An 11,557-nucleotide genomic window follows, 5' to 3' on the forward strand; every position below is an offset into this window, starting at 1 on the left:
CTCGATGAGAATTTTCGTTTGTTTTTAAACAGAAACCCTGTTGTAATGCCGACCCATCATGAAAGGCCTGAATAAGCCAGCAAATATTTGCAACACATGTCATATATCTATAGAAACGTTTCAGTTCCACCAAGTACCCGCGATATGTACCTCTTTATTCAAGTACCATGTGTTTGTATTAAGGCATCATATGTTCAAAACAGACCTGGTTATACAGTTTTAGGATACAACTGCCTTTTATGTGAAACACAAAGAAACCAGAACTCGATTGTAAAATGTGGGTCTGTTTATTGTAGATAAATATAGTCTGATTATTTAAAGAGTAAGCTTTTTATATATGTTATTTTTCAGATCCTTGAAACAACCGGAAAACAACCCTGTAGTCCATCAATGAGGATGTTGTTCAGAATGAAACTCGTCTGGTATTTATTGCCCTCTTTCTTTTACTGCTTCTTTATTGATTTCGTCCGCTGAAAAATAAATTACAAGTCAAGTCAAAATGTTAGTGGTTAAACCATATATACATGTATGTCAATCGCCCAATAAAATGAATATCCATGAATTAAAACAATTTGATTGGTTTAGCTGAAGCGTTCATACACCATTGAACCATTTTTTTGGTGGTGGGTGGGGGGAGGGGGAGCTGTGACTTAAAACTGATCTGGTGCGCCTGTGAAGCAACTGAAACAAAGAGACCTTTAATATATATATTCTGCAACTATGGTAGGTAGTACTAACACTAACCATTAGTCAGTATATTATACATATTATACACTAAATGCGTGTGGACATGCAAAAAATTGTGTATTTTTCCCGTGCCTCCGATGATTAAGATTTTGTGACATGCGCAGAACGACTGCCCCAGATCTGTAATGAGAAATTTCGTTGTTTTCTTTTTGTTTTCATGTGCGCATTTCAGCGTTACGTCAATCGCGAAACGGGTTCAGCAATATTCAAATGACAGCGATAACTTTCTTAATTCTAAACGAAATATGTAAATGTATGTACTCATTTTCTTAGTTAGACCAATTTCTCTTCGATGATCAAGATATCGATTCAAAACCTGATAAATAGTTGTTTTCGAAATTTTTGATGTTTAGAGCATGGAATGTCGGAACAGAAAATGTTCTGTTGAAATTTTAAGGATTTTTTGCCTGGTCATGCACATGTAACCCCGCCGCGTTTGACGCACACGTTCATCATGAAGTCCGTTCGAAGCTTTATATCATGTGTACTTTTTCTGGGATGGTTTACACGTGTATTAAAAATATATATTCCCATAACGTAATTTATTTACGTAAATTAGAAAAGAAAACTGCAACCATGTTAAAAATAGCTTCACATAAAAATCCAGATAACGTCTAAAGTGTTGAAGAATATAAAAGTCCAGGAGCTATTTAGCACAGTCAATAGTAATTGGCCATAACGAATTAATTATCACAAAATCTTAATAAAGATCTATAGTGACACAGCGCTCACTTAAAGATAATGTAGTCCCGAGTTTGATTTCGAAGCATATCTGCTCCGTGGCGTTTTGAAGAAAACATTCAAGTTGTCTTAATACACTCGTCTTCCACATCGAAGTTAGTAGTTAGTACTGGTAACGAACCCAAACACACAGTTAAGTTAAACGCCCACTATGTCATAGCCAAAACAGTGTTGAAAAACGGAACTAAACATAAAAAAATCACAAACAACTTCTAAAAAGCTGAAGATACCTGTACGTTTATTTATAAACACATCCTGCTGATTACTGGAATCATCAAAATCTGAAATGAAACAAAATTTATCATTTTAGGATTGTGTCATTAAACCCTGACAACGACCGCAGCTATTGAAGAATCAAGAAAAGCAATCGGAAAAGAATTACATGCTGTAAATTTAGATTTACTAAAATGTTTGCATCATTTGTCGATTGCGTACTACTGTGAAATCATTTAAATTCGCTGGCATGAAATTTCGCGCAAACGTGAAAAAGGACTGTTTCGCGCGGGGTTTAATTCGCGCATTTTCAATTTAAAAATGAAAAATAAAATTAAAAATTAATAATAGCGCGGTCTTAAATTCGCGCATCGGTCCTAGCGCGAAATACGCGAAAATTCGTCCTACGCGAATAAAAATGATTTCACAGTATTTAGCATATAGATCTAAGGATCTGTGTGCCTGTGTAAGGCAGGGTTCCCATACCCGAGGAACAACGTGAAAAGGAAAACCAAGAGCTAGCGAGGATTTTTATCCACGTTGTCCCAAGGTGTTATTGACTACTTTTTATATTACTGCATCATTTTCAAAAAAATACTGTAAATTAAAAATTGCTCATACACCATGAGGTCGTAATATGACATCAAATTATGACATCAATATGCACATGGGCCCCCAACCTCTTCCAGAATCGCCGGATCATAGGTAATTTGTCTTTTGGTCTGGGAGAAAAAAAAGTGTAAAATATGCATTTTTTTCTCACTTGCTACGCTCTCATACATACTTTATCGGGCTTGTTCTGGGTGAAAAAAAAAACAACAAAAAACATCGCTACTTGTAATCGCCCCTGGTTTAATCGTAACAACTAGGTATTTACCTGCACGTTTGTACAAGAACACTTTTCCACTGCGATCAGAATCTGAAATATTTGATAGTTCTATCAGAATATTCCCTGAAAACACAGAACTTGGACCAGCAAAATAGTAGCAGACTCAGTTTTACTAAATGGATAACGATATGCATCACCTCTCCTTAAATTAATTGGGGGAATTTTAACACATAAACAAACTAAATTCATTTTGACAATGTAAGGTTGACGAGTAAAGGTAATGCACGAGTTATTGTATTTTCAAAACTTACTGTCTATTTCTTAACAATTATTATTCAGGCAGTCTTTTTAGTATATCTTATAGTTTTGAAAAAAAATATACTAGAAACTACATTAGCACCGTAAAAAGTGTGGTCTAAACTGTTACGTTAATTCAGTGAAACGTTTAGCATCTTAGTTTCCTAAAGGTCAGCGAAGATACTAATATTTCTATTTATTTCCATCCAAGTCGAGTATAATTACCATCAAAGAAGCACAAAGTAATGACTCCTTAACCAGTGGCAGGGGCATGTGCGTGTTGCATATTTTCCGTCCTTTCTAAAACAGACTCAGTCAAACCGAGTGTGCTACAGTTTTGCTTGGTTGCGACACTGGCACCAGACCAGAATGAAAATGCCTCTGTACATTTTATACCCCACCCCTAGGTATTCTATAAGAACCATGGTCATGAACGGGAAAGTGCACTAACCCAATTCAATCGTGTATTTCTCACCTAAAACGCGCAGTCCGTTGAGTGGGTACCTAGTATATTGAACAAGCAATAATTTATCTTTCATCGTTCACTAGTCACATTGCCTCAATGTTCCATATTGCAGAGATGCTCAACATATTTTATGCTTTCTTCAACGTTACAGAAAAAAACTTGCGTGAACTTCCCTAATGAACTTCCGGTCTAGAGGTCACAGCAGTGTGTACATGTTAGGCGAGATGTAAACAAACAAAAACAGAATGCTAAATATTCACAGTTTTACAATAAACTTCGAAATGATGAATGAAATTCATCTTTGATATGATTTTGAATTTGAAACCATACATTGGTATACATCTGTTCTGTTTATTTAATTCATTTTGCACATTTATGCTTCATATACACATTTTATCGTACACACGTGTATTAAAATGACGACTGACATACATTTTCACATTAGCCAATCAGGATGGTTTTGTAATCTAGACCGGAACTTCACAAGGGAAGTTCAAGCAAGTTTTTTTTTTGTGTAACGTAGAAAAAAACTATAAACTACGCGTTGTTTTTCTAAGATAAGAAGTATTGAAGAAATGTGACCGGTACGTAACGGAAGATAAATTACCACTTGTTTAATATCCATAGTAAACATTTACCGAACTGCACGTTTTAGGTACGAAACGCGCGATTGACATGGGTAAGTATATTTTCCCGTTCACGACCATGGTTCTAATAGAATACCTAGTAGGGTGTAACTTGTACAGAGGCATTTTCTTTCTGGTCTGGTGCCAGTGGGTTGCGATTATTATTATACGTTTATTTTGCTATCAAAACAGCAGCAGGTTTGTTGCCATCTAAAAGTCGTACCCGTACTTGTACCCAGTGTTGTTATTATTCTGGTAGTCTGTATCAGGTAGTTAACTTTTCATTAGAGGATTCCTTGTTTATAATGATACGTGTAATAATAGTCTGACTTTGACTTCTGGTGAGGATCGTGGGATCCATTCAATTTAACAGGAAGAAAGATAAATAAAGTTGTGTTGGTTACTTACATTTTTAACATCTAGACAGCTAAGAACGAATGACCCATGCCACGTGACTAAAGTTTGCAAATAAGACTACTTGATAACGCATTATAGACAAATTATCGATATAAAAGATTTATGTAACACTCTGCCAGATTGGACGGGTGAGACAATCAACGTACTTGTTAACAAATTGTGTCGAAATTAAATCAAGAGCAAAGATTTATTTTGCTGGCAGGTTGAAATTTGTCACGATTGTTTTCTATCATGCCAGCACAACATGAACAATTTGTGCTAATAATGATCTTAGAAAAGACGTTAACAACAACTCAAGTGGAGAACATGCATATCGCTCAATTACAAAACGGGATCGACAAAAACAGTAGACCGTATTTAGAGATACTTGCATGGTATATCTCATGTTTGTGCTAACATACTATTCAGAATTTAACGTATTTCACGGAAAATTATGGCATCTGGTCCATTGTTCAATTTTTGCCATATAGTCAAAATGGTGAATTTTACATTATTACATTTTTTTCGGTAAATCATTGAAATATCAGAATGCAAGATTAACGGTATTGATTCTCACACTAAAAAAAATAGTTGGATCCATGCTGTTCGCTTTTAAAGCCTATTGGAATTAGAGAAACTGTTAGCGAACAGCATGGATCCTGAACAGACTGCGTGGATGCGCAGGCTGGTCTGGAGCCATGCTGGCCGCAAACCCACTATGTTGGTTTTCCCATGGCACGGCTCAAATGTTTGATAGTACACTGGAACAAAGACATACCTCCTCTGAAGCATTTTAATCTACTAATAAAATGACAAAACGATTTAAAGAAATGACTTACATCCGAAACGTATCCAATTATATAGAAGTTTAGTGCAAGTTTCAATATTATTATAGCACTTTTGAGACACTAAAGTTGTTTACATCAGTGCTACACATTAGCATTTGATAATTCACCATAGAAAGATTCTGATAAGTATTTTGCGGGAAATAAGCTTGTCCGTCATTAACAAAATAGTCACACTTAAAAAAAATACAAATAGTGTTATTCATCTCCTATTTCTTGTCTATTACAAAGTGTAAATAGCAGAATGTCTATCTTTTTTCTAGTCAGTGGGTCCGTAATGACAATCGATATTTTCCGTGCGACGTCGTGTTCCGAACTGCTATTTCAGCCTTCTTCGACCGTAAGTGTAGCTCATACGGGTAGTGGTTTCCATAACAACCCGAGAACGTCGAAATCGCACACAGAAAATAAAACCCGTAATCTAACGGAGATTACCGATCGTGATTATTAAGTTAATAGATTTTCGGAAAGAAACATAACAGTTCCATTTTACTCATCTTACATCAGAATTTTAGAGTTTTTGATAGGAAATAGATATTACTACACCGTTTATTTCAGTTGATCTCAGACATATTATAATGATAAATAAAGAAAGATAAACAAATAAATAAATAATATGTAAATAAATGATAATATTAATATCAACGAAATTGAAATATGTATTCAAAGGATGTAAACAAATTTAGCTATGTCAGAAACACAGTCCTATTCAATATAAAAATAAATATATATGAAATATATAGAATAAATAAGATAATGTATAAAAAAGGGTTAAGTTATAGAAAAGACTATACTATAAGGTACATAAAACGCATAGACATAGAAAAGAGAAAGGTAAAATATATTTAGAAAAAAAGCATTCAAAGTGAATATAAGTGAATATGATCATGGAAAAAAAAAAAAAAAAACAACAGAAAACGAGATTGGAATTAAAATGATTAACCTACCATTTTCTTCTTCTTGTCCCCTCGCACTTGCGACAATCAATGCGCCAATTGCAACAAAAAGCAAAAATTTATTCTCCATTTGAATAATTTTTCAGTGTCTTGTGGAATAGAAGATGCGATACCACACGGTTACGCAGTTTGGAAGTGGTCAGACTTATAGCCAGTCGATGTATGTTCAACTCCCTTATAGTTAGGCGCTTTTGCCGGGTCGATATAAGTTAACATCCAAGCTCCGCCTTAAATACTTATAAGTCATTTCTGTTGGTTAACGCGACGATAGTTTAGACAACCGTGGAAATAATTTTAGAGCTAGAATCTGATGACATATAATGGCTCAACACTCTAGCCTCTAGAAATTTCATTTCGTTTTAAAAGCCAGCTTGAAAAGAATCTGTGACAATTAATGAATTATTTCATTATATATCTTTTCCACACATTTTCCTTTGATGTCCGTATGTAGGTTATTGGAGCTGTCATTGATGTATAGTTAATGACGGCAGCTTGTGATTCAGATGGTGTCCCCACGAGTTAGAAAACAGACGTTAAGTCAGGACCAATATCAAATTTAGATATTTAGCTATTTTGCCTCGACAATTTGATATAACCAAAAATGTATATTCCTCGTGAATATCACATAACTTGATATTTATTGTATTGTATGGCGTAAGCATCGTTTGATTTTTTTTTTGTACATGTGTAACGGACAAGGTTGATACCGGCTAAACATTATACTCAAGCGGTATATGCATATGTATATGTCTGGTAATTGGCTCATAATTTTCTCTTTCTGGCATTTCATTGGAAAGACATTACAATGTACACTATTTACTTTTAAAATACTTTGCTGTCACAAGCTGCCAGAAAAAACTTTAGTTTAATTTATGTCAAAATGAGGTCTAATGATTTGATTGTTTATATTTAATGCATATTTTGGCTGTATATATTGTCCGCACACATAGCTCACGAGGGAGGACAATATTGATATTCTCCATGACGATTTATAAAAGATATTGTGTCTGAAATCGTCCAGCATCTGCCTCTCGTTGGCAGTTACTTGCGGTGTACAGGTTAGTACTGGTATAGAGTCCATGAAAACTGAAAAGGTGTACTGTTGGAAAACACGGCTCACAAACACACAGATTAGTCGCAACTACCTTTATTACTTCGTTAATAGAGGGATATAAACTTATACGTAATTATATGTATCAGGCTGAAGGACACCCATAGATATGTTAGAAGTCCATATTGCTTTATATTTTTTTGATAAAAACAGGTGAAATAGCTTTCCAAATAGATAGTATGTGTTCTTACAAGGTTTGAAAAACGTTACTTTTGATATTGCATATGAACAGTTATGGTTAGAGCCATAAAGGGAAGTAATAGAAACAATAGATTCAATAAATACATTCTAGTATATTCAGCAATACTCAAACCTTTGACAAATGTTCAAGAAAGTATTTATCAAAAAAATATGATTTAACAAGAAATCAATGCATTTTAAGTTCATAGCGGAAAATGTGGCATCCACATTTTAAACAAAGGCATTACGAGCCTTTAAAGACCTGCTCCAGTTCCTACCTTTTAACCTTAAATTGTCTCTGAAAAAGCATGAAATTCCTGACTATGAACAGTGACGCCTGTCAAAATAGAGTCTATTTTATATTAAACCTGTGGTTTTGCGAGCTAACGTGTGGCATGTGGCCGTTAAGTTGTTACCTATTGTAATCACGGGTTGCATACACACAATAGAATTTGAATAGCCGCAGAGCAGGGCTTTAACTTGAAAGCTATGTGCTGGCGCTGCTGCTTAGACATAACATTACTATACTACTTGAACAAGTTCTATGCTAAAATGGATACAAACTAGAAGTAGTTTATGTCAAAGTATTTAATCTCATTTAAGCTGCAATGCATTTTTAGAAAACTACGTACATATATAGTGTGTGACTTTAGCTAACTTCGCCACTTATGGCAACACGGAATCACTAGGAGAAGCAATATGGAAGGCAAAACAGCGCTTTGTTCATAAACCATTCGAAAACAATTTTATAAAATCATTTTTTTTTTACCATTTTTACATTTACATTTAAACCGACTGTTTTTGGTTCACGGCACTTCTTCCAATACGACACTTCGCCGAACATGAAACATGGACGAAACCGACACTTAGCTGTTTTTGCCTCCGGGGTTTTCGAACGATTTGCATATCTATCATATTTTTGGCCTTTAATAGCATACTTTGTTCAAAAATGAGACGATTGATCCGAGAGTAAACCACATCGACAGTAAACACCAGTTTCGTGTGAACAGACCGTTAGGTTTGGTGCTGTTAGGTATTGTCACAAATTGACATACGGACCTTATTTTATCTGTAGTGAAAATGCAAGTATTGCATCATCTTTTTGTAAATTTTTGAGTTATTGAGGTAAATGTCAGATTTCACGCATGAAATACCTCTCATGTTTTACTGTATTTCATAACTTATATTTTCATGTAAATTTCATTAAATTCGGTTCAGTAATAAGAAAGTTGATATTTTATAAACTTCAGTAATTCATGTTTTTATCCCCAAAACCACTATAATGGGCCTCAAATTGTCAATTTCAATCCGCGCCAAAGTAGTCAGATTTCCCGGCTATATCGTAAAGTTCCCGTGAAAATAAAATTAGTCAAGAGTTCACGCATAAGCCGTGAATCCCATGAAATTTAGTATTTGGCGGGACATTACCCTTTAAATAGACTGGACTAGATATGCCTTGCGCACACCACTTTCCGACATTATAGACGAATCTATGTCTGATTAATTTTTCTTGCTAGAAATTTATGCTCGATCGAGGTAAGAAATTTATTTGTTAGATTTTTGTATGATTTTTGCATTACGATTTTTATTTGGTAAATTTTTGTGCATTCTTCAGAATTCTGTAACATTTACTTTTCGGCATATGATTTTAGCTAGTTTCGGTATGTCAGGATAATTTATTAAATTTTTCAGACTTTTTAAAATTATTTCGAAAGAGGAATCTAAAATGTTTCGTTTATATAAGATGTAAAATTTGTACTGAAATTCGTAACATGATATTTATAAAGTACTCTGTTTCAAAAACATATGTCAAACATTTCGTTGTTATGGAACGCCATTACTGCATTGTATTTTTATGTATAAATCTATGTGGCAAGTCTAGTACCATGTATGTAATATATTATTGTAATATGAAATTGTGTGCCAGTCTGTTGCATATACATACAATGTTCGTTTTGTTGTATGGCATTAGGTATTATATGGATGCCAACTATGATATAACGTTTGATTTACATTGAATTTTGTTAATTTGTAGTTGTAAATAATGGCTGCAGTGTATCATTTCCATTACTATATTTTTTCATCTTAAACTTTTCATACCTTTTTCATACTTTAACTTTAGTCTTTTAAGTAAGTAAGTTTTGTAATAATGGAAGTAATAAGTGACGTATTTTTATCACGTGACGTATGAGCTTAGTAGCACATATATTTTGTATAAGTAGCACGTGTTATTTATGGGAGCCTACGGAGGTATGGTGTGCCCAAAGGAGCAGTTTTATGTCCTGACTTATTTGTTTTGCTATGGTGCTTACCATATGTTATATATTTTAGCTTCTTCCGCCAGACGATTTTCCTGGTGACGTCATAACCCGAAGTACAATGCCTGAGGTTCACTTGTCTTCACTCGCCTGGATGTTCCCAGCGCAGAGCTTTCGTCCCATGGTTGTGCCGTAAACCGCAAAGACGCTGATTTTTTGATCCTCTGAAGTCAGCTCAGGGATGCAATCACCTACCACCATAGGGATCCAATACGGAATCAACGTATTCACGGTTTAAAGGGACTTGTTTTAAAGATACGTCATATATTGTTTGTGCTACTTAAAGTTCGCAATTAAATTAAAGAACTGTACCACGTCACATTAGAATGGAACTATACGAACTTTGTATCTGGTGATACTGAACTTTTATTTTTTTTTCTTATAATCAGATTTTTTTCCATATCATCTATTCATTGTTAATAATCATCTTATGTAAATAAATTTGTAAATATTGTAAAGGGTGTTGATTTGTTCTGATGGTTACTGTCGCCGGTACGGCCTTTCCTGTCACAGGTATACACAGTCAGATATGCGTTATTGTACTGTTTCACACTGAATTTGCAATGATGTTTAGCTTTATGTTTAGAGGAATATAGTCAGTTACTTCCCTTGATTATGTCAAAGAAGTAATTTGGTTCTTCCTCTGTTTTTTATCGTTGACTTCTTTATCATTTTCAAAAGAAATATCTGTGCTAAATTTCGTTGGATTAGAAAATAATTAAGCATATGTTTTCTTTTAGTGGCTCTGTGCAAAATTTAGGTTTGATGAATTATTTCTGTTTAGGAACATACACATGAAAACATATTTATTTTGACCAACAGCAACATTTTGGACAAAGGTAATAAGGAAAAAGTCAGAGGAATCCAAGTGAAAGGAACAAATTTTGCATTTGGTTATCCTTGTGCTTTATCATACAACTTTTCAAGGGAAGTAACCAACTAATATTCCTCATTACTGATTTACTGACACAAATTTAATGTAACATTTTGCTGTGCTATGGAAAATACTCATAGTAGGATTCATCTGTTAAAAACTTCCAATTTTTTAAGTGGTATTACATACTCGTAAAATGTCCACAGGAATATGTTTAACATATGTTTACAGAGATACTAGTACCCTAGTGTAGCTGTTCATATCCGTTTCAAATACGAAATTCAAGCATAGAATATCTGTCAATGACAAAACCTAATCACTGACTGAAGCAGACAGTCAAAGACAGATGCTTTGTCTTCAGTTGTAAGATTTATGAATCTTATCTGGAATCATAAATTGCAATTAAGCGAAATAGTAGCACACACAGTCTGACACTTGTTGTAGACATATATAGATAACTGTCTCACCTTTTGTGATATCCGATCTCCCAATTCGACTGTTGGTGATTAAAACTCCGCGCAGATATGAGAAATTAGCATTGTGATGGAGCTTGAGGGCAAATGTTGTTACTGATTACTTGCGTTGGATTGGTCGGAAAATGTGTATGGGAACCCGTTGGCATAAGACCAGAAAGGAAAAAATACACTACATATACTACACGAACCGCCATGGTCATGCAAAATGTTCTAACAAATTCAGTCATACATTTCTCACCTAAAAACGCAGTTCGAAAAATGGATACTATGGCATACTGAACACGTGATCATTTATCTTCCATCATGCAACAGTCTAATTATAGTATACCTAGGGGTATGGTATAACATGTACAGTTGCATTTTATTTCTGGTCTGGCGCCAGTGGGGAAACCCGTAAGAATCAATGAAATATCGGCTGGTTTCGAAAATATGTAGAGTTAATTTGTCATGTTATTTAATCTAGAATTATTTTTCTTTACTTT

General features: G+C 34.4%; 1 long non-coding RNA gene across 1 annotated transcript; it reads right to left on the reverse strand.

Annotated features, from left to right (window-relative positions):
- Positions 1–283: 283 nt before the first annotated feature.
- On the reverse strand, positions 284–6,396 carry LOC123563031 (uncharacterized). Its single transcript, XR_008367265.1, has 4 exons — positions 6,108–6,396; positions 2,579–2,620; positions 1,719–1,769; positions 284–470 (listed from the first exon to the last, which is right to left on the reverse strand). It is a non-coding gene; the product is annotated as an uncharacterized LOC123563031 (long non-coding RNA).
- Positions 6,397–11,557: the final 5,161 nt, after the last annotated feature.

The sequence above is a fragment of the Mercenaria mercenaria genome, chromosome 15 (assembly GCF_021730395.1).
Source record: "Mercenaria mercenaria strain notata chromosome 15, MADL_Memer_1, whole genome shotgun sequence".
In the NCBI taxonomy this organism is placed as follows: Eukaryota; Metazoa; Mollusca; class Bivalvia; order Venerida; family Veneridae; genus Mercenaria; species Mercenaria mercenaria.